The sequence below is a fragment of the Canis lupus genome, chromosome 26 (genome assembly GCF_003254725.2).
Source record: "Canis lupus dingo isolate Sandy chromosome 26, ASM325472v2, whole genome shotgun sequence".
NCBI lineage: Eukaryota > Metazoa > Chordata > Mammalia > Carnivora > Canidae > Canis > Canis lupus.
The window spans coordinates 25828862-25850999 of NC_064268.1; positions in this window are offsets into that span (position 1 = coordinate 25828862).

Below are 22138 nucleotides of genomic sequence, written 5' to 3' on the forward strand. Positions count from 1 at the left end.
GTGAGAAGGGCCTGAGCCTGCTCCAGTGGGACTTGGACCAATGACTCCCTCCTTTTGAGGCTCTCCTGTGCTGTGACTCTATAACCCTCTGGTTATAGAAACTAAATGGTGGCTTTCCCTCAACCCATATGGAAACTTACATCATCTCTTCCTTCTTCCTGTGACAGAGCCATTACCAGTCCAGAATAATGTACAGAACAGTCATGGGGAATAAGACCCCATATGTCATGAGTGACTCCACTCCCAAGAGCAAAAGGAAAGAAGGAGCAAGACTGTCCCCAGGTGTCATGGTGGTGCCCAAGATGCTGTGCTGTCATATTTCTTTCATTGTTCATTGCCTAATTGCGACCTAAAATGCACATGAGAACACCACCTGCTACCGCATTGTAGCTCAGAGAGCAGATCCTGCCCTTACAGGAGTGGTGCCCACCATGCCTCCCGCCCCCCCCACCATGTGGGATTCCAGAACTCCCACCTGTTTCTACTCTGCACACATGAGCACCAAGAGTACAAAATCAGCATGATTAAGGTCCCTGTACAAGTGACCAAATATCAGAGAGTGCAACTGAGGACAGGACTCTTGTGATGGGAAGAAGAGCTGGGACCTCCTGAGAGGAGTGAGGAGGAGCTCCCTCAAATTGGAAGACTACGGTGATTTGCAGATGACAAGTTGTTCAGTTCACAGTGGCTTCTCTGACCTGACAGTAGCCTGAGTTGTGAAAGATCAATCTTTTCCCAGGTTCTCTGTATCCATCCAGCTTCCTCATGCTCTTAGCCATTCACTCCAGCACATTCTGCACGTTCCTCAAACAGCTCTCCTCTGGGGGGGGCAGGGGCACTGTGCCCGGGAACCTGCAATAATCCAGGCATAGGAGGTCCATTCCCTTTGCCTTCAATGGTCCTCCCTCACCCTGCACTTTTTGCTTAACCTCCTCTCCTCTCTTGGGAATCTTAAAGCTTATGAGCTACTGTCCCTCTGTTATTGACTTGGTTCCTCATACACTAATCACTTCCATTTTCAGAGGACAGGGTGGAAATCTCCCCTTCATATAGGACTCCATGAAGAACTCCTCTCACACTCCTTAATAGGCCCAGTGAGATCCTTCCTTGCACCACGTTTTTCTATGCCAGAATTTCATAATTCTGCCTCCAACTCCTCCTTCTTATGCTTTTCTTTGTCTAAGACCAGAAGAAGAGACGGGCAAACATGTGGAGTCGATGTATGGGAATAGGCCACTACCTCATATGGATAAGGTGCATCTTCGCAAGGGAACCTTAGTTTTCCATATACATTCCCCAGAATCCTCATTCAAATCCTTCCTCACTTGGAGAGTTCAGAGGTGGGGCAGACGCACACATCTCAGGGGAGGACTGCTGGTCTTTGACAACCTCCTTCCCTAAGGACTCACTTAGATGGTCCCCATCCTCCTCAACATGAATTACCCTTATTATCACAATCTGACCTTTTGTTATTCAAATATCATATCCCACTGAAACCTATGTGTTTTAGATATTTATATACAGTTCGGATACTACCACATATTTGAAAATTATGTACTTTATGAATATATGGCTCTTGCTCTAGAGACACAATACTGAATAATTTCTGTAACTTCTTGATTTGTAATGGAAAAAGTTTCAGCAGAGGAACATATGAATCAATAAAATAAGGTATAATTATCTGGGATATAATTTATAACCAGAAACTTGTCGGTTACTAACTGCACGATTCCAGCATAAATAGAAAAAAAGATGCTTCACTGGAGTCAAATATGCTTTCTTCCCCTCCACCTTCAAATAATCCAACAGTCCTAGGTGTGTGTCAAATCCTGAGGGGTATTCCATAGATATCATTGTTCTCAGAGAAGGGGAATCATGGTCCATTGAGGAAATGGGGGAGATGTTAGAGGCTGGAGGAGGAAGTCGGAGCTGGGGAGCCAGCAGAGAAAGGCTGCTTGTAGCGAGGTTGATGTCCTCTCCGAGGGACCAGATCTTGAGGAACCAAAGTGCTAGAAGCATATCTCTCCTCTCCGTCCTGCCAAAATCACTAGGTGAGGAACAAAGAGTGAAGCTCCTTCCTCACCTGACCTATTTCTCCTTCATCTGCATCAGAGAACTATTGGTCCTTGTGAAATACATGTTTCACAAATGATTACATAGGTTCTGGAAAACATATATCAGGTGTTTCTCAACCTGGAAAAGAAGTGCTTTAGGGTTTTCTATTTTCCCTGTAAGAGGTGGAGGCAACACCCATTCTATTTTGTCATCTACTTTCTCCTGTGCATACCATCAATCATGTGAGATTGCTTATTTTAAGGTCACAGATGCAAAGCTTCCTACGCATATTCTTTCCTGTTTCACTTCTTGTTCCCACTCTTCCAAAATAGGGAACAAATTCTATCATCAACCCTCAATGGGACCTATCTAGTATCTTCTACAGGAGTTCAAGTGGTAATGCCCAATAACAATCAGGTAGTTCTGTCTATATCAAAAATGAAGAAGCCCAAAAAACATACTAATAAACTATTCTATTTAGGATAGCATCAAAAAGAATAAAACATTTAGGAGGGAATATAACTAGTAGGAAAAATAAAACGTGTGAACTGAAAACTACAAAGATTGCCAAAAAATAAACAGTTTTAAATAAGTTTGAGAACACGGTGGGAATGGATTGGATGACTTAAATATAATGAAGCTACAACCATCACCATCCAAATACATCTCCAAACTCGGTGCCATCCTGCCATTTGGTCACTGCCCCCGGTTTAACTCCTCAATGTCTACTGTTCATCCCCTCTTGATAGGAATCATCATGCTGAGTAAGTAATAGAATGAGCCTTAAAAATACTAAGTATATCAGACAAACAAACAAATTAGAATTTCTGGCTAACATTCAAGGGAAAATTTGAACTCACACAAGTCAGTAGGAGTGGAAGACACATTTCCCCTGATGTCATTATAATGTAATAGCAAATGTAGGCTGAAAAGCCTTATCACTGAGAACTATGCCCTGACAGGAAAATATATAGGCAACAACAACAACAAAACAACAGCAACGTTCAAGCGAAAGAAGAATTCACATAGAATTATTACAAGGTGTGAACCACCTTGGTACCCTGAGAATCTCATGACCCTTACTTGTTTCAGGATGATGATAGACTGATAAGGACCTCAGGCTACCTGGAAGAAGCAAACTCAATGTCAGATAATTTTGAAATATCTGGTAATATGAGCACCATGCAATACATCAGGTATTTAATATCTGGAGGCCATTAGTGATTTGAGAAAAAGTCTCAGGGCCAAAGGCGACAAGGGGCACCTCCTGATTCTCCTGTCCTGGGCAGTGACGTTAAAATGTCACTTGCATAAAATGTCAGTTGCATAGTCTGCACACCATCCCAGGAGTGTTGAGTGGTGTCAAAAGGATGGTGGGCTAAGCATGTTAGCGCAGCAGGGGGCGCTGTCGCATGGGTCCTGGGAGAACAGACTTCTGGGCCAGACATCTAAGAAAATACATAAATTCTTGCAAAGGGGCAGGCACTGTCCTCAGTGACGTGTGATTGTGCTGCACAGATGTCCCTGGAGTCTCATGATTTCTCATTTCTGACTCACTTTCTCCTGTCACATTTCATCCTCAATCCCCATGGAGTCCTTTTCAGAGATGATGTTCAGGCAGGGGGAGATATCCTATAACTGGGCAAACTTGCACATTAAAAAAAATCACTAGTATTGCTACCTGGGTCTAGGGGGAGAAACCCTTGAGGAGGGGAGGATAGGAATGTCAACAGTGAGTCCTCAGGGAGCAGAGTGCTGGGGCTTCTCTGCCTTGTCCTGATTCTTCCCTTTACCTCCTCCCTCATCAACAGGAGTTCCTTTCAGTGATGAGGGAAAAGATGCAGAGGGGTTCATTTGTATTCCCTTGCTCCCATTATTTGCACAGGATCGTCATCACCCCAGTTTTCCTGTTGCATCATCGATTCAAGCTCTTCTTCAGAAGGCTAACCTGGAATATACTATACTGTCATCCGTGGTAACTAATTTTCACTTAGAGAAAAATATATTCATACTTGCATCTAATTTGTAATCAATATATATATACATATTATATATTTGAAATTATATTTCGAGTTTATCTTTGTGTATGGTGAAAGAGAGTGGTCTAGTTTCATTCTTCTGCATGTGGATGTCCAATTTTCCCAGCACCATTTATTGAAGAGACTGTCTTTCTTCCAGTGGAGAGTCTTTCCTCCTTTATCGAATATTAGTTGACCATAAAGTTCAGGGTCTATTTCTGGGTTCTCTACCTGCATGATCAGACCCATGATAAAATCTTAAGGAAAAAAAATAAGACAAGGAATTTTATTTTATTTATTTTTTGTGTTTTTTTATAATACATTTATTTTTTATTGGTGTTCAATTTGCCAACATACAGAATAACACCCAGTGCTCCTCCTGTCAAATGCCCCCCTCAGTGCCCATCACCCACTTACCCCCACCCCCCGCCCTCCTCCCCTTCCACCATTCCTAGTTCATTATCCAGACTTAGGAGTCTTTATGTTCTGTCTCCCTTTCTGATATTTCCTACCCATTTCTTTTCCCTTCCCTTCTATTCCCTTTCACTATTATTTATATTCCCCAAATGAATGAGAAGATATAATGTTTGTCCTTCTCCAGTTGTCTTATTTCACTCAGCATAATACCCTCCAGTTCCATCCATGTGGAAGCAAATGGTGGGTATTTGTCATTTCTAATGGCAGAAGAATATTCCATTGTATACATAAACCACATCTTCTTTATCCATTCATCTTTCGAGTTAAAAATAGGCCTGCCTTACGATCCAGCAATTGCACTGTTGGGGATTTACCCCAAAGATACAGATGCAATGAAATGCCGGGAAACCTGCACCCCGATGTTTCTAGCAGCAATGTCCATAATAGCCAAACTGTGGAAGGAGCCTCTGTGTCCATCGAAAGACAAGGAATTTTAGAAAATGTTTTTAAATATCTATTCAAATGAGAGCCAAAGTCATTCCATTTTCTTTGTTCTGTGCTGATGTTTTAGCCAAAACTCCCATGCACAATCTCCCTCTAATAGACACAGATCAATATACTAGTGATTCCACCTGCATCTTTACAGTGGCATTATCATTGAGTGTTAATCAGTGTGATTGAGAAGCATTTCTAGAAAAGAACATTCATTCAAGTGCACAATTGACAAAGGGGGTGACCTATACGGAAAGTCCTCTACTGGATTCTTGTCAGAACTTCTGCAGCTGTGACACTGTCCTTCCTAGAACTGCCAGCAGGTCTGCCCCTTGTGCTCTGAGGTCAGTGGCACACACAGACTCACATGGCAGGCTTCCTGCAGACTTGTGTCCATGTGCTGGGAGGACAGATCCTAGGAAGGAGTCACTGCCCACAGGATGGGGAGAATTATTATTTTAATATGTTAAAACAATGAGAGATGACAATGATGTTCAGTGTGTAATCTTTCCAGGAATGCACACAAGGGCTTCTACCCACAACCTGGAGAATCTCACACTCTGGCTCTTCAGGATTTCAGGAAACTCAGAGAATGGGAAGGGCTGGAAGCAGGGGGATCATATAGGAGGAAGGTCTCAGCATCTCGTGCAGAAGAGGCCACGTGTACATGGGGACCAGTCACTCCTCTGGATATGACAGTGATGTCAGAGGAGTTGGTATATAGACATCACCTCTGTCCTGAATGGCCATTGAACAGCCAAGGGAACCGTGGATGGTTTCACACTGAGCAATTAGAGTGAAGCCTAAAATCAACACTGTGTGATAGGAGGCCACATGATGGGCTGCATGTCCTGATCACAAAGGAGGAGGAGAGTGGATAGAGGTCTGCAGGCAGTACCTGTGTCCTCTGGCCATTTATCCCCCTGTCATGCATGCTGAAGTGGTTTCGAGATGCCACATGCAGCTTGAGGCTTATTTCTGAGGGATCAGGTTTTCTTAGAGTTGGGAACACCACATGGCATTGCCTGTGCCCTCTGATCAGGGTTCACAGCTGAGACCTCTCCAACCCCTGGTCCCACACAGCCTCTCCCCTGCCCATGCCAGGTCAGCCTCAGGCAGATGGACCTGACCCAGAGCCAGGGAGGGTCAGAGAGCTGGGGGGGTGTCTCATTTGCATTGACCACCCCTTCCTCTTCCAGAGGATGAAGAGGGGAAGGGAGAGATGAGGGGAGGCTCTGCTCAGCTGTGGGGCCACAGAGGCAGGATCAGTGATGACCTCCACCATGGCCTGGTGCCCTCTCCTCCTCACCCTCCTTACTCACTGCACAGGTGACTGGATGTGGAGACAGGGGAAGGGGCCCTGGGCTGCCACATGGGATCCTGCATTCTCCTCTTGGTCTCCAGACCCCAGCATACCCTCTCTGTGTCTCTCCCCCTTGCAGGGTCCTGGGCCCAGTCTGTGCTGAGTCAGCCAGCCTCAGTGTCTGGGGTTCTGGGCCAGAGGGTCACCATCTCCTGCACTGGAAGCAGCTCCAACATCGGTAGAAATTACGTGAGCTGGCACCAGCAGGCTCCCAGAAACAGGCCCCAGAAACATCATCTATGCTGATAACTACTGAGCCTCGGGAGTCCCTGATGGATTCTCTGCTCCAAGTAAGGCAGCACAGCCACCCTGACCATCTCTGTGCTCCAGGCTGAGGATGAGGCTGATTATTACTGCTCAGTGGGGGATAATAGTCTCAAAGCACCCTTGGTGCCCCAGGCCTGTGGGGAAGTGAGACAAAAACCTATTTAGCCGTCTACAAAGTGAGTGAGCACCTCAGTAGCTGCCTGCTTAGGCTACCCATGGGATTCATTTTTAAAAGTTTTTATTAATTTATTCATGAGAGAGAGAGAGAGAGAGACATAGGCAGAGGGAGAAGCAGGCTCCATGCAGGGAGCCCGATGTGGACTCAATCCCAGGACCCCAGGATCACGCCCGAGCTGAAGGCAGACGCCCAACTGTTGAGCCACCGAGGCCTCCCAACCCTGTGGGATTCTATTTATTCCTTGGCTGATGCCTTAGGCCCAGATCCAGGTCGATCTTGAGGACCCTTCTGGAAATGACAGCTCCATCATTGTCTCTGAACTCAGGGTCACTCATTGTAGCCCATTTGTATACAGAGGGTCTCCAAGGAAAGAAAAGGTTTGTCCCTGTGGCCTTGGACAGTTTGTTCTAGGCCAGTGTACATTCACTTACCATCTTCTGAGTTCTCAGTAAATGAACCCCTCGTAGGTCATGAAGCTGTCATGGTCCTTCAGCCTCATCCCCGCTCTGCTGATGCACATGTCAGCTCTACATGCAGCCATGCTCATTACTGGCTTAACTTCATCCATATGACTAGTTCTCCTTACTATTTGATGATTGCATGGAACACATAAACCAATGCCACAACAAAAAGTATGAAAATTAACAAAAATAAATCTCTAGAGAAAACCCCCTGTGCTTCTTTATGAAATGTTATTTATAATCACCACACCTGAATGCAATAAAAAATATGAACATGGTTATTTTTTAAAAGATTTTATTTATTTCAATGTAGGTTCTGCTGCTATTTCAGAGGGTCTATAAATCTGTGCTCAAGGAACGCTGGTTACTCACAGCTACCTACAGAGCATTTCCATGGTTGCTTCACTACTGTGTGGATGGTTTCTAATTCTCTTATCTGAGAGGCTAGTTGAAAGCTGCAGGGGAGAAATGTTGGCTTAGATTTCGGACAGCGCGTTTCCCTGGCACCTCTTCACCTAGAGTGGAGTTAGGTTCGAACTCCATTGTTGAGAACCTTGCCAAAACCTGTATTCAGGGAATGCTGCTTTCTGAGAGTTGAGCTCAGGGCCTTTCATAAGGCCTCACACCAACTGTGGACTAGGATCTAAGTTCCATATGAGAGAGGATTTTCTGAAGCTGCCTACAGATAACACTTGTTTCTCAGAGCTCAGTAGACTGCATTTACCTCGAGCCTCCTCAGCTTCTTTTGATATAGGTCCTAATGCAGACAGGTGAGAGGGTAGGGGATAATGCACTGAAGGGACTCTGTTCACAGATTGTCCCTCCTTATATGAGAGACTTGTCAAAAGCTGCATTCGTGGAATGCTTCTTTCTGAGCGCTGAACATAGGACCTTTCCATGGACTGCCACATGTACTTGGATAGCTTTCCAGGTCCCTTATGTCAGATGCTTTTTAAAACCTTCCATCAAGAAACAATGGTATCCCAGAATTCAGGGTATTCCATTTCCATGGAGGCTCCACGTGTACTTTTGATATATATTCCAGGCTCATGGATTAGAAGAATTAACACTGTGAAGATGTCAAAACTACCCAAGGGCAATTTACATGTTTAATGCAAACCTTATCAAAATACAAAGGACTTTATTCAGGGAGTTTCAACAAATCATCGTAAGATTTGTGTGGATTCAGAAAATACCCCGAATAGCCAGGGGAATATTGAAAAAGAAAACCAGAGCCAGGGGCATCACAATGCCGGATTTCAGGTTGTACTACAAAGTTGTGATCATCAAGACAGTGTGGTACTGGCAAAAAAACAGACACATAGATCAATGGAACAGAATAGAGAACCCAGAAATGGGCCCTCAACTCTATGGTCAACGAATATTCCACAAAGCAGGAAAGACAATCCACTGGAAAAAGGACAGTCTCTTCAAGAAATGGTGCTGGGGAAATCTGGACAGCCACGTGCAGGAGAATGAAACTAGACCACTCTCTTACACCATACACAAAGATAAACTCAAAATGGATAAAAGATCTAAATGTGAGATAAGATTCCATCAAAATCCTAGAGGAGAACACAGGCAACACCCTTTTTGAACTTGGCCACAGCAACTTCTTCCAAGATACATCTCTGAAGGCAAGGGAAAAAAGGAAAAATGAACTATTGGGACTTCATCAAGGTATTTATTTCATTGTATTTTGGAAGAGGCAGGAATTAGAGGTGGTAAGGAGGCCAGTGATTGACAGCAGGTGGAGGAAGGAGGAGGGTGAGTGTGTGAGGTGACTGTATTCATGGTGATGTCACTCTCCTACATGGCCCTGTGACAGCGGCTGCACCACACTGCTGTGTTGTCACAGCTCAGTAAACTGTATCCCAGATTGACAACACCTTCGTGCAGGCAGATTGTCATCTAGGAGTCTGGGGTCCGTGATGTGGCGCACAGTGTGACATCATCCCATCCACTTCTCCAAGGAGGTGTGACCTCGTATCCTTAAATGGGGAGGACAAGAAGGTGGAGACCTGAGGGAATCTGAACAGGCAGTTTGGAAAGGGAGCAAAGAAACTGCATATGAGGCCCTTCGTCCATTGTGATGTCTCAGGAGCCTTGCCTGGAATTGTACCACAACCTCCATGGTCACAGATGATGGGAGCCAGCGTTGTCCCTTCAGGAACAGAAGGTCCTGTGTTGTGAGGGGTCAGCCTCTCTATAACCAATGTCAAGGTCGGACCTGCCCTTGTGGTTCTTGTGAAGACTGCAGGAGGTCCTGCAGCTACAACACAGGAAAATGAAAACTATAGGTTGATTATTTACCAATCTGGAAATTATAGAACACATCTGACGCCACAAACAGGTCATCATAGTGACAGAGGTAGCCTATGGCCTCCCCACAAGTGGTGTGGATCGAGGCACATCTGACAGAGGAAGGAGCTGGGGTCAGAAGCAGACACAGAGAGACAGAGAGACCAAACTTTGGGGATGCACACTGCAGTCTATGGGGACATCACTGATTTCTTTGTCTATGTGCTCCCTTCCCTGGGGATCGTGCTAACCCTGAGCCTCATTCTAATCCTGGAGAAGTAGTAGAGCACTGGGGACATTTGGAGACAGTCCCCAGGGAGAAGACATTGAAGGGGATTCTGAACCATTTGGGCCCATAAGTTGCAACCTCAGGAAGGCTGGGTGTGACCTGAGTGTGGCCTGTCCTCCATGCACAATGGGTATGGGACTCACAGCACCGGGGCAGGTGGCTCTGCTCTGGGCTCCTGTCCCTTCATCTCAGTTAGGAGGGACCAAGGCTGGGGCCACAAGGGCTTGGTAGCCTGTTCCTGGGGTCCATGGGGTGCTGGCAGCTGGGAAGGCAGTGCCTGCCTGAGTCTGGGCCCATGGCCTACCTGCTGTCAGCCCAGGCCCTCAGAGCTCGGGGGGGGCCTCCCAGGCCCCTTCCCATGACAGACACCAGGAAGAGGAAGAGGGGGTGGGGAGCAGTAACCAGGTGAGGTTTTCTTCCCCTGAGGGCTGAAGGGATGAGAGAGACCCCCAGCTCTGCCTACCTGTGGCTGGGGTCCTGGGGATATGCAGGTGGTGACAGAGGTTTGGGTTCATCTCCATCCCCACTTCTTCATGACACCTGATGTCCAGGGCACTGCAGCCTGACCTTGAACATTCACCTCATGCTCCTCCATGAGTCCTTCTCGCCCTGGGGTGTGAAGGTCTGCAACATCCCCCCTAACAAATGCTCACTGTCCTCAGCCCTTCTGGAATATTCTCATGGGGAAGACAAGGAGGGGCAAGTGTTACATTATCAATAAGCCACTCATACCTGGGGATCCGCAGCAGAGCGGAGGACTCACTAGCACACACACTGCCAGGAAGCTGCAGGGACTTCCCAGGGAGCCAGCCTGGACTGAGGGATGCTGCCTCCAGGACCTTGTCCCCTGTCCTGCACCCAGGGAGTGGGCCCAGAGTTCAGTCCTAGGCTCCTGTCCTCCCTATATGGCCACACCCGCTCTGGGGACTGCTCACCAGGCTTGCACACCAGCTCCCGGCCATAGGCACTGCTCCTACTGCTCAAGGTCAGTGTCCCCATTTCTGATCTAGGAATTCAGTGTTTGTGCTCCTTTCCCAGCTCTTCTACTCCTTCAAGAACAGAGAATCTTCTCCCTACCCGAGGTTCCCCTGCAGTGACACCAACAACCTCTAATGGTGGAGGTCAGAGGACAAGGGCTGGCCGTGCTGGTGGCAGGGAGGACCATGGTGGACATTTAGGGGTGCGGAGTTTGAATTTATGCCAACAACACTGAGGAACTGCCTTATCTCATTGAGGAAGATCCCACTGACTGCCTTGAGGACAGAGTGTCTGAGGAAAGACTTGTTCTGACTCAGATATTTAAGTAAAAAGGCTTTTGAGTCTAGAAGTGTGGGAGTCATTTGCACAGTGAAAGCTGAGGCGGATCTGTGGTGAGCACTGAGGAAGGGAAGGTTTGTGGAAGCAAATGCTCAGACATTGAACACGTCTGGAAAATACTAAAATCTCACATTTAACTGCTACTAAACTAAGACAACATGTAAAAAAGCAGGGAGGGAATATTTTTTATAAATTTATTTTTTAGATTCAGTATAATGCTCTCCCAACTGAGATATCTGGGTGGCGGGCACTGAAACAGCACTTGACGGGGTGAGCACTGGGTGTTATTCTCTATGTTGGCAAATTGAACACCAATAAAAAATAAATTTATTTTTTTTTATTTATTTTTTTAAAATAAATTTATTAAAAAATAAAATAAAATAAATTTATTTTTATTGGTGTTCAACTTCCCAACATACAGAATAATACCCAGTGCTCATCCCATCAGGTACCCCCCTCAGTGCCCATTACCCAGTCACCCCCACCCCCTGCCCACCTCCCTTTTTACCACCCCTAGTTCATTTCCCAGAGTTAGGAGTCTCTCATGTTCTGTATCCCTTTCTGATATTTCCCACTCATTTTTTCTCCTTTCCTCTTTATTCCCTTTCACTATTTTTTATATTCCCCAAATGAATGAGACCATATAATGTTTGTCCTTCTCCAATTGACTTATTTCACTCAGCATAATACCTTCTACATTTAATTGGGGTTCCTGAGGGCCCTGAAAGTGACAGAGGTCCAGAATATGTATTTGAGCAAATCATAGCTGAAACTTTCCTAATCTGGGAAGGGAAACAGGCATTCGGATCCAGAAAATAGAGAGATTCCCCCCCTAAATTAAATAAAAACCGCTCAACACCTCGACTTTTAATAGTGAAGCTTGCAAATTCCAAAGATAAAGAGAAGATCCTTAAAGCAGCAAGAGACTAGAAATCTCTAACTTTTATGGGAAGAAATATTAGATTAACAGCAGACCTCTCCATAGAGACCCAGCAGGCCAGAAAGCGCTGACAGGATATATTCAGGGTCCTAAATGAGAAGAACATGCAACCAAGAATACTTTATCCAGCAAGGCTCTCATTCAGAATAGAAAGAGAGATAAAGAACTTCCAAGACAGGCAGGAACTAAAAGAATATGTGACCTCCAAACCAGCTCTGCAAGAAATTTTAAGGGGGACTCTAAAATTGCTCTTTAAGAGGAAGTCCAATGGAACAATCCACAAAAACAGGGACCAAATAGGTATCATGATGACACTAAACTCATATCTTTCAATAGTAACAGGAGGGAATTTTTTTAATATAAAAAATGTTATGACAAGACAAACTCCTGATAAGATGTAAATGACAGGACATGCAGAACCGACAAATGTGGGAATATAAAGCCCATTCCCAGAGTTGATATAAGTATGTTACACTCTCCGCTGGTAAATGGGAAGTTAATCTAAGTCATGGTTTTAATTTGTTTTTGCTTGACTTCTACTTTGCCAATTTGAATGCCTTTTATTTCTTTTTATTGCCTGATTGCTGAGCCTAGGACATCTAGTACTATGTTGAATAGCAGTGGTGAGAGTGGACATCCCTCTCGTGTTCCTGATTTTAGGGGAAATGCTCCCAGTGTTTCCCCATTGAGAATGATATTTGCTGTGGGCATTCCGTAGATGACTTTTAAGATGCTGAGGAATGTTCCCTCTATCCCTACACTCTGAAGAGTTTTGATCCGGAATGGATGCTGGGAGAGGAGGGGCAAGATCACGGAAGAGTAGGGTCCCCAAATCACCTGTCCCCACCAACTTACCTAGATAAACTTCAAATCATCCTGAAAATCTATTAATTCGGCCTCAGATTTAAAGAGAGAACAGCTGGAATGCTACAGTGAGAAGAGTTCCGCTTCTATCAAGATAGGAAAATGGGGAAAAGAAATAAAGAAACAAAAGTCATCCAAGGTGGAGGGGCCACACGAGGAGCCGGGATAAGGCTGGGGCGAGTGCGCTCAGGATAGGAGAGCTCTGTCCTGGAGAAGCAGGAGCTGCACCAATCTTCCCGGGTGGAAAGGCACTCGCAGGGAGTTAGAGCGGGACCCCAGGAGGGCGGGAATGCCCTCAGGCTCCCTGGGACACTAACAATGCACCTGCGCCCCTGGGGAGAGTGCGCTGAACTCCCTGAAGGGCAGCAGCGCACACAGCTGGACCCGGAAGCAGCTTGGAGGGGCTCGGGTGGCGGCTCCACAGAGAGGCGGCTCCGCAGCCAGAGCACGAATCCAACAGCGCAGGCCAAGGAGCACAGGGCGCTGGGGACACAGCCTAGTATCCGGCCTCCCCCTGGGACAGACAGAGGCCAGGAGAGCCCAGGACAGCAAGGACGCTCCTGCCACGAGCTGAGCAGATTAGCGGCCCCGTCCCCAGAGCATCCAGTCCCCTGCAGATGGAGAGCTCTGTAGTTACTGTGGGAGCTGACTCCAGGGCTCCAGAGCTGGAAGCCACCACTGAAGTTGTTCCTCCTGGGGCCTCACGGGGTAAACAACCCCCACTGAGCCCTGCACCAGGCAGGGGGCAGAACAGATCGCCCAAGCATAACAACTGAAAATCAGCACAGCAGACCCCTCCCCCAGAAAACCAAGTAGACGGGAAAATTCCAGGGGAAGTCAATTGACTTAAAGTATACAGAATCAGAGATACTCCCTCGTGCTTTATTTTTTTGTTTTTTGATTTCTGTTTGCTTCCCCCACCCTTTATTTTTTCCTTTCTTTCTTTTTCTCTTTTTCTTCTCTCTTTTCCTTTTTTCTTCCTTTTTTCTTTTTTCTTTCGCTCTTTTCTATGCTTCTCTCTCTTTTTCTCCTTTTCCCAATACAACATGTTTTTGGGCACCCTGCACTGAGCAAAATGATTAGAAGGAAAACCTAACCTCAAAAGAATCAGAAACAGTCCTCTCTCCCACAGAGTTACAAAATCTGGATTACAAATTAATGTCAGAAAGCCGAATCAGAAGCACTATCATACAGCTACAGGTGGCTCTAGAAAAAAGCATAAAGGACTCAAGAGACTTCATGACTGCAGAATTTAGATCCAATCAGGCAGAAATTAAAAATCAATGGAATGAGATGCAATCCAAATTAGAACTCCTAACGATGAGGGTTAACAAGGTGGAAGAACGAGTGTGTGACATAGAACACAAGTTGATGGCAAAGAGAGAAACTGAGGAAAAAAAAGACAAACAATTAAAAGACCATGAAGACAGATGAAGGGAAATAAACGACAGCCTGAGGAAGAAAAGCCTACATTTAAATGGGGTTCCCAAGGGTGCTGAAAGGGCTAGAGGGCCAGAATATGTATTTGAACAAATCCTAGCTGAAAACTTCCCTAATCTGGGAAGGGAAACAGGCATTCAGATCCAGGAAATAGAGAGATCCCCCCCTAAAATCAATAAAAACCGTTCAACACCTCACATTTAATAGTGAAGCTTGAAAATTCCAAAGAGAAGATCCTTAAAACAGCAAGAGACAAGAAATCCCTGACTTTTATGGGGAGGAGTATTAGGGTAGCAGCAGACCTCTCCACAGAGACCTGGCAGGCCAAAAAGGGCTGGCAGGATATATTCAGGGTCCTAAATGAGAAGAACATGCAACCAAGAATACTTTATCCAGCAAGGCTCTCATTCAAAATGGAAGGAGAGATAAAGAGCTTCCAAGACAGGCAGGAACTGAAAGAATATGTGACCTCCAAACCAGCTCTGCAAGAAATTTTAAGGGGGACTCTTAAAATTCCCCTTTAAGAAGATGTCAGGGGATCCCTGGGTGGCGCAGCGGTTTGGCGCCTGCCTTTGGCTCAGGGCGCGATCCTGGAGACCCGGGATCGAGTCCCACATCGGGATCCCGGTGCATGGAGCTCGCTTCTCCCTCTGCCTGTGTCTCTGCCTCTCTCTGCCTCTGTGTGTGTGTGTGTGTGTGACTGTCATAAATAAATAAAAATTAAAAAAAAGAAGTTCAGTGGAACAATCCACAAAAACAAGGATTGAATAGATATCATGATGACACTAAACTCATATCTGTCAATAGTAACTCTGAACATGAACGGGCTTAATGACCCCATCAAAAGGCGCAGGGTTTCAGACTGGATAAAAAAGCAGGACCCATCTGTTTGCTGTCTACAAAAGACTCATTTTAGAGAGAAGGACACCTATAGCCTGAAAATGAAAGGTTGGAGAACCATTTGCCATTCAAATAATCTTCAAAAGAAAGCAGGGGTAGCCATCCTTATATCAGATAAACTAAAATTTACCCCGAAGACTGTAGTGAGAGATGAAGAGGGACACTATCTCATACTCAAAGGATCTATCCAACAAGAGGACTTAACGATCCTCAATATATATGCCCCGGATATGGGAGCTCCCATATATTTAAACCAATTAATAACCAAAGTGAAGAAATACTTCGATAATAATACACTTATACTTGGTGACTTCAATCTAGCTCTTTCTACCCTCGATAGATCTTCTAAGCACAACATCTCCAAAGAAACGAGAGCTTTAAATGATACACTGGACGAGATGGATTTCACAGATATCTACAGAACTTTACGTCCAAACTCAACTGAATACACATTCTTCTCAAGTGCACATGGAACTTTCTCCAGAATAGACCAAATACTGGATCACAAATCAGGTCTGAACCGATACCAAAAGATTGGAATCGTCCCCTGCATATTCTCAGACCATAATGCCTTGAAATTAGAACTAAATCACAACAAGAAGTTTGGAAGGACCTCAAACACGTGGAGGTGAAGGACCATCCTGCTAAAAGATGAAAGGGTCAACCAGGAAATTAAGGAAGAATTAAAAAGATTCATGGAAACCAATGAAAATGAAGATACAACTGTTCAAAATATTTGGGATGCAGCAAAAGCAGTCCTAAGGGGGAAATACATCGCAATACAAGCATCCATTCAAAAACTGGAAAGAACTCAAATACAAAAGCTAACCTTACAAATAAAGCTGCTAGAGAAAAAACAGCAGATAGACTCTACGCCCAGCAGAAGAAGAGAGTTAATTAAAATTCGAGCAGAACTCAACGAAATCGAGACCAGAAGAACTGTGGAACAGATCAACAGAACCAAGAGTTGGTTCTTTGAAAGAATTAATAAGAAAGATAAAACATTAGCCAACCTTATTAAAAAGAAGAGAGAGAAGACTTAAAATATTAAAATCATGAATGAGAAAGGAGAGATCACTACCTACACCAAGGAAATGCAAACGATTTTAAAAACATATTATGAACAGCTATACGCTAATAAATTTGGCAATCTAGAAGAAATGGACAAATTCCTGGAAAGCCACAAACTACCAGAACTGGAACAGGAAGAAATAGAAAACCTGAAGAGGCCAATAACCAGGGAGGAAATTGAAGCAGTCATCAAAAACCTCCCAAGACCCAAGAGTCAAGGGCCACATGGCTTCCCAGGGGAATTCTATCAAACGTTTAAAGAAGAAATCATACCTATCCTACTAAAGCTATTTGGAAAGATAGAAAGAGATAGAATACTTCCAAATTAGTTCTATGAGGCTAGCATCATCTTAATTTCCAAACCAAAGACCCCCACCAAAAAGGAGAATTACAGACCAATATCCCTGATGAACATGGATGCAAAAATTCTCAACAAGATACTAGCCAATGGGATCAAACAGCACATTTAGAAAATTATTCACCATGACCCAGTAGGATTTATCCCTGTGACACAAGGCTGGTTCAACACTCATAAAACAATCAATGTGATTCATCATATCAGCAAGAGAAAAACCAAGAACCATATGATCCTCTCATTGGATGCAGAGAAAGAATTTGACAAAATACAGCATCCATTCCTGATCAAAACTAGTCAGATTGTAGGGATAGAGGGAACTTTCCTCGACATCTTAAAAGCCATCTATGAAAAGCCCATAGCAAATATCATTCTCAATGGGGAAGCACTGGGAGCCTTTCCCCTAAGATCAGGAACAAGACAGGGATGTCCACTCTCACCACTACTATTCAACATAGTATTGGAAGTCCTAGCCTCAGCAATCAGGCAACAAAAAGACATTAAAGGCATTCAAATTGGCAAAGAAGAAGTCAAACTCTCCCTCTTCACCGATGACATGATACTCTACATAGAAAACCCAAAAGCCTCCACCCCAAGATTGCTAGGACTTATACAGAAATTTGGTAGCGTGGCAGGATACAAAATCAATGCCCAGAAATCAATGGCATTTCTATACACTAACAATGAGACTGAATAAAGAGAAATTAAGGAGACAATCCCATTTACAATTGCACCCAAAAACATAAGACACCTAGGAATAAACCTAACCAAGGAGGTAAAGGATCTATACCCAAAAACTATTGAACACTTCTGAAAGAAATTGAGAAAGACACAAAGAGATGGAAAAATATTCCATGCTCATGGATTGGCAGAATTAATATTATGAAAATGTCAATGTTACGCAGGGCAATTTACACGTTTAATGCAATCCCTATCAAAATACCATGGACTTTCTTCAGAGAGTTAGAACAAATTATTTTAAGATTTGTGATGAATCAGAAAAGACCCCGAATAGCCAGAGGAATTTTAAAAAAGAAAACCATATCTGGGGGCATCACAATGCCAGATTTCAGGTTGTACTACAAAGCTGTGGTCATCAAGACAGTGTGGTACTGGCACAAAAATAGACACATAGATCAATGGAACAGAATATAGAACCCAGAAGTGGACCCTGAACTTTATGGTCAACTAATATTTGATAAAGGAGGAAAGACTATCCATTGGAAGAAAGACAGTCTCTTCAATAAATGGTGCTGGGAAAATTGGACATCCACATGCAGAAGAAGGAAACTAGACCACTCTCTTTCACCATACAAAAGATAAACTCAAAATGGATGAAAGATCTAAATGCGAGACAAGATTCCATCAAAATCTTAGAGGATAACACAGGCAACACACTTTTTGAACTTGGCCACAGTAACTTCTTGCAAGATACATCCACGAAGACAAAAGAAACAAAAGCAAAAATGAACTATTGGGACTTCATCAAGATAAGAAGCTTTTGCACAGCAAAGGATACAGTCTACAAAACTAAAAGACAACCTACAGAATGGGAGAAGATATTTGCAAATGACATATCAGATAAAGGGCTAGTTTCCAAAATCTATAAAGAACGTATTAACCTCAACACCAAAGAAACAAACTATCCAGTCATGTGATGGGCAAAAGACATGAAGAGAAATCTCACAGAGGAAGACATAGACATGGCCAACATGCACATGAGAAAATGCTCTGCATCACTTGCCATCAGGGAAATACAAATCAAAACCATGATGAGATACCACCTCACACCAGTGAGAATGGGGAAAATTAACAAGGCAGGAATCCACAAATGTTGGAGAGGATGCGGAGAAAAGGGAACCCTCTTACACTGTTGGTGGGAATGTGACCTGGTATAGCCACTCTGGGAAACTGTGTGGATGTTCCTCAAAGAGTTAAAAATATCCCTTCCCAACGACCCAGTAATTTCACTGATGGGGATTTACCCCAAAGATTCAGATGCAGTGAAATTCTAAGACACCAGTGCCCCGATGTTTCTAGCAGCAATGTCCACAATAGCCAAACTGTGGAAGGAGCCTTGGTGTCCATCGAAAGATGAATGGATAAAGAAGATGTGGTCTATGTATACAATGGAATACTACTCAGCCATTAGAAATGTCAAATACCCACTATTTGCTTCGACATGGATGGAACTGGAGGATATTGTGCTCAGTGAAATAAGTCAATCGGAGAAGGACAAACCTATGGTTTCATTCATACAGGTAATACAAACATTAGTGAAAGGGTTTATAAGGGAATGGAGAGAAAATCAGTAGGAAATATAAGAGAGTGTGACAAATCATGAGAGTCTCCTAACTCTGGGAAACGAACAAGTTGTAGTGGAAGGGGAGGTTGGCGGGGGGATGGGGTGTCTGGGTGATGGGTACTGAAGGGGCACTTGACGGGATGATGCTGGCTGTTATACTATAACATGGATAAACGAACTCCAATAAAAAATACAAAACAGACGAACAAAGAAAGAAAACAAAAGAAACTAAGAAACCTTCAGAGATCATAGTTTGATTTGATTATATATATACATTTTCAGGTGTGTGGGTGCCTCAGCGATTGTCTGATTCTTTTTTTTTCCATTTGAAAGCAGTCATTTATTAACTGGCCAGATTACAAAAATAATCATGGTAGATACCTTAGTTCATCCTTCTAATAAGCCAATTGATCTGGTCTTCCCTAGTTCCCAGCATCTCCAAATTCTTCAAAATGAGTGGTCTTTTTCTTCATTCTGTCACATGGAGAAGATTATTTGAAGGGCCATAAAAAGTTATTTGTTTCTTTGAAATAGTTTCCCAACAGTATAGATTGTGTGAATCAGATCCTCCATGCAGATGATGCCATATTTACCACGAGATCGGAGCAATCAATGTGTTACCTGTCAGAGCATTTCGATTCTTGTTGATCTTTCCATAACCATGCTTGTAGATCAACTCATTCACTGACTTCAGGTTTGGGTACAGCCTACTGTATATGGTTCCACAATCCTCAGGATGTTAACTGAAGCACTGTTGAGCTTAACAAAGGTGCCATTGAAGACCTGGCAAGGCAAAGAAGCTGTAACACCTTTGGAACCTTTGGGTTCACACCATTGATACCTCCAATCCTGATGACAAATGCCAATTTGGGTTCTGCAGGCACGTAGAAGTTGCCAGCTTTTCTCGCCATCCTCGCCATTTGCATCTCAATTCTGTACATCTGCCTGGAGTCCTCGTGTTAATGCTTAGCCTTTTCAAAGATTAGCTTCCTCCTTACCTTTCAAAGCATCTTTTGGGCAACTTTTTTCTCAGACACTTGATCTTCAACTCTGCAAAATTCCTTCACTTTTTCTTAAGCGTTTCTGGCACAGCAGGAACCCTTTTTCTGCTGTTCTGCACCCTCCATCTCTCCAGCCAGGAAAGAGCTTGAGTGTTTGAATCTTGATTTTATCTCAGGTCATGACCTCAGTGTCATGGGATCGAGTCTCACCATGTCAGATTCAGCACTCAGTGGGGAGTCTGCTAGAGATTCCCTCACTCCCTCTTCCCCTGCCTCTCCCCAACTCATTCTCTTCCTTTCCCTGTCTCTCTAAAATAAATGTCATATATATGACATTTATATTTTAAACATTGAAAACATTGGAAAATTTAAACTCTTATGGAAATAAAGACAATAGGGATACATACACATGACACATAAAATACAGAAAAAGAAAGATTGTGGAATATTGTGAACTAAAAAGAAGAAATACTGTTTCAAATGTTCTAAATAAATTATGAACAGTGAGAATGTGTTATCAGACTAATATATCAGACCCTATAACCATTGTGGATTATTATAGATATGGAGTGGGTTTTCATAAAGATAATTGATCTAAGAACAGTCATACTAATAAATGAACAGAGTAAAATTACATGATCTCACTAGACCTTGAAAGAAATTTTGACTAATGTGAAAGCAAAGTCCTCATAAAAACCACATGAATAGAAACAGAGAAATTTTACAATGATGAGTCGCTTTCTTGCACAGACATGTAACTCAGTCTCACACCAAGGAAAATAGTTAATGGGGTGGTGGTGGGAAGACATTTCTACCATTACAGAATGTGCAAATGTGACCTAAATACCATTAAACTGAACATCTTGGGGAACGGTGAGTGTCTCAGCGGTTTAGTTCCAGCCTTGGGCCCAGGGCATGATCCTCAAATCCCGGGATAGAGTCCCACATTGGGCTCCATGCATGGAACCTGCTTCTCCCTCTGCCTGAGTCTCTGCCTCTATCTCTTTCTGTGTCTCTCAAGAATAAATCAGTAAAGTCTTTAAAAAATAAATAAATAAATAAATAAATAAATAAATAAATAAATAAACTCAACGTGTTTCTTCAAGTGTCAGACAATGCAAGAAAAAATTCCTGGTTAGGCTTCAGCATTGCTGGGAATGGAAAGGGAGTTACGTCAGAAGATCCAAATCTATGATTCAGATATAGATACTCTGGAATTGGTGCATCAGTGACAGAAGCAATCACCCAATGAGCAAAAAGAACAGGCATTCACATTGAAGATGTGCCAGAGGATTCCATGCATCTGGAAACTTCCAGAAATAGCTAAATGACCAAGATTAGAGATCTCGGATTCCCCAGAAGTCAGGTGGGAGATGAGCACCCTGGCCCTGCCACCCCCAGTCCATGTATTTCAGTAGAAAGAGACCCTGTGTCACAAGCTGATGGGGGAGATGACCTTTCTGTGTCCTTTGAGGCCTTTCTTTTTTCCTTTGAGGCCTCTTTTCTCAGAAAATGCTACAGTGAGTATATTTGGGCACACAAGGGAAGGTGTAGCACTGAGACCCAGGTGGCAGCCCTGCATAGACCTAAACTCATGTTGGCAACAGAAACAGCAGACACAGGAGCCACACACTGAGCCTGAGCAGCTGCTGTGGGCTCCCCCTCCCAGCAGATGACAAAGGGTTTCTGGTCTCCGTTCTTAAGGACCTGAGATTCTATGTGAGCCTTGAAATGCTGTAACCGGAGAGGCAGTGAAGCGTGACCTCATCCTCCAGGCTCAGACCATCAATAGTCAGAGAGCCAGAACTGCCAGATATGGAGCCAGAAAATGGACCAGGGTCCACAGAAGGTCTAGCCATCATAATACATGAGGATTTGACTGCCCATTCATGGAGCTGTGGGTAGCAGGACACATTTTGGACACTCCTGATGTGTCCTGACTCAGACAGAGCTGGATTCAGGGTCCCTGATTCTGCCCTGACCTGTCATGGACTCTGTCCTCAGGGCAGCTGCCCTTGGCACCCAGGAATCCGTGCTCAATGTAAGAAAATCATACAATATCTTGTTCCCAAGGACAGGCTTCAAGAAGTTTAAGAGAATGTGG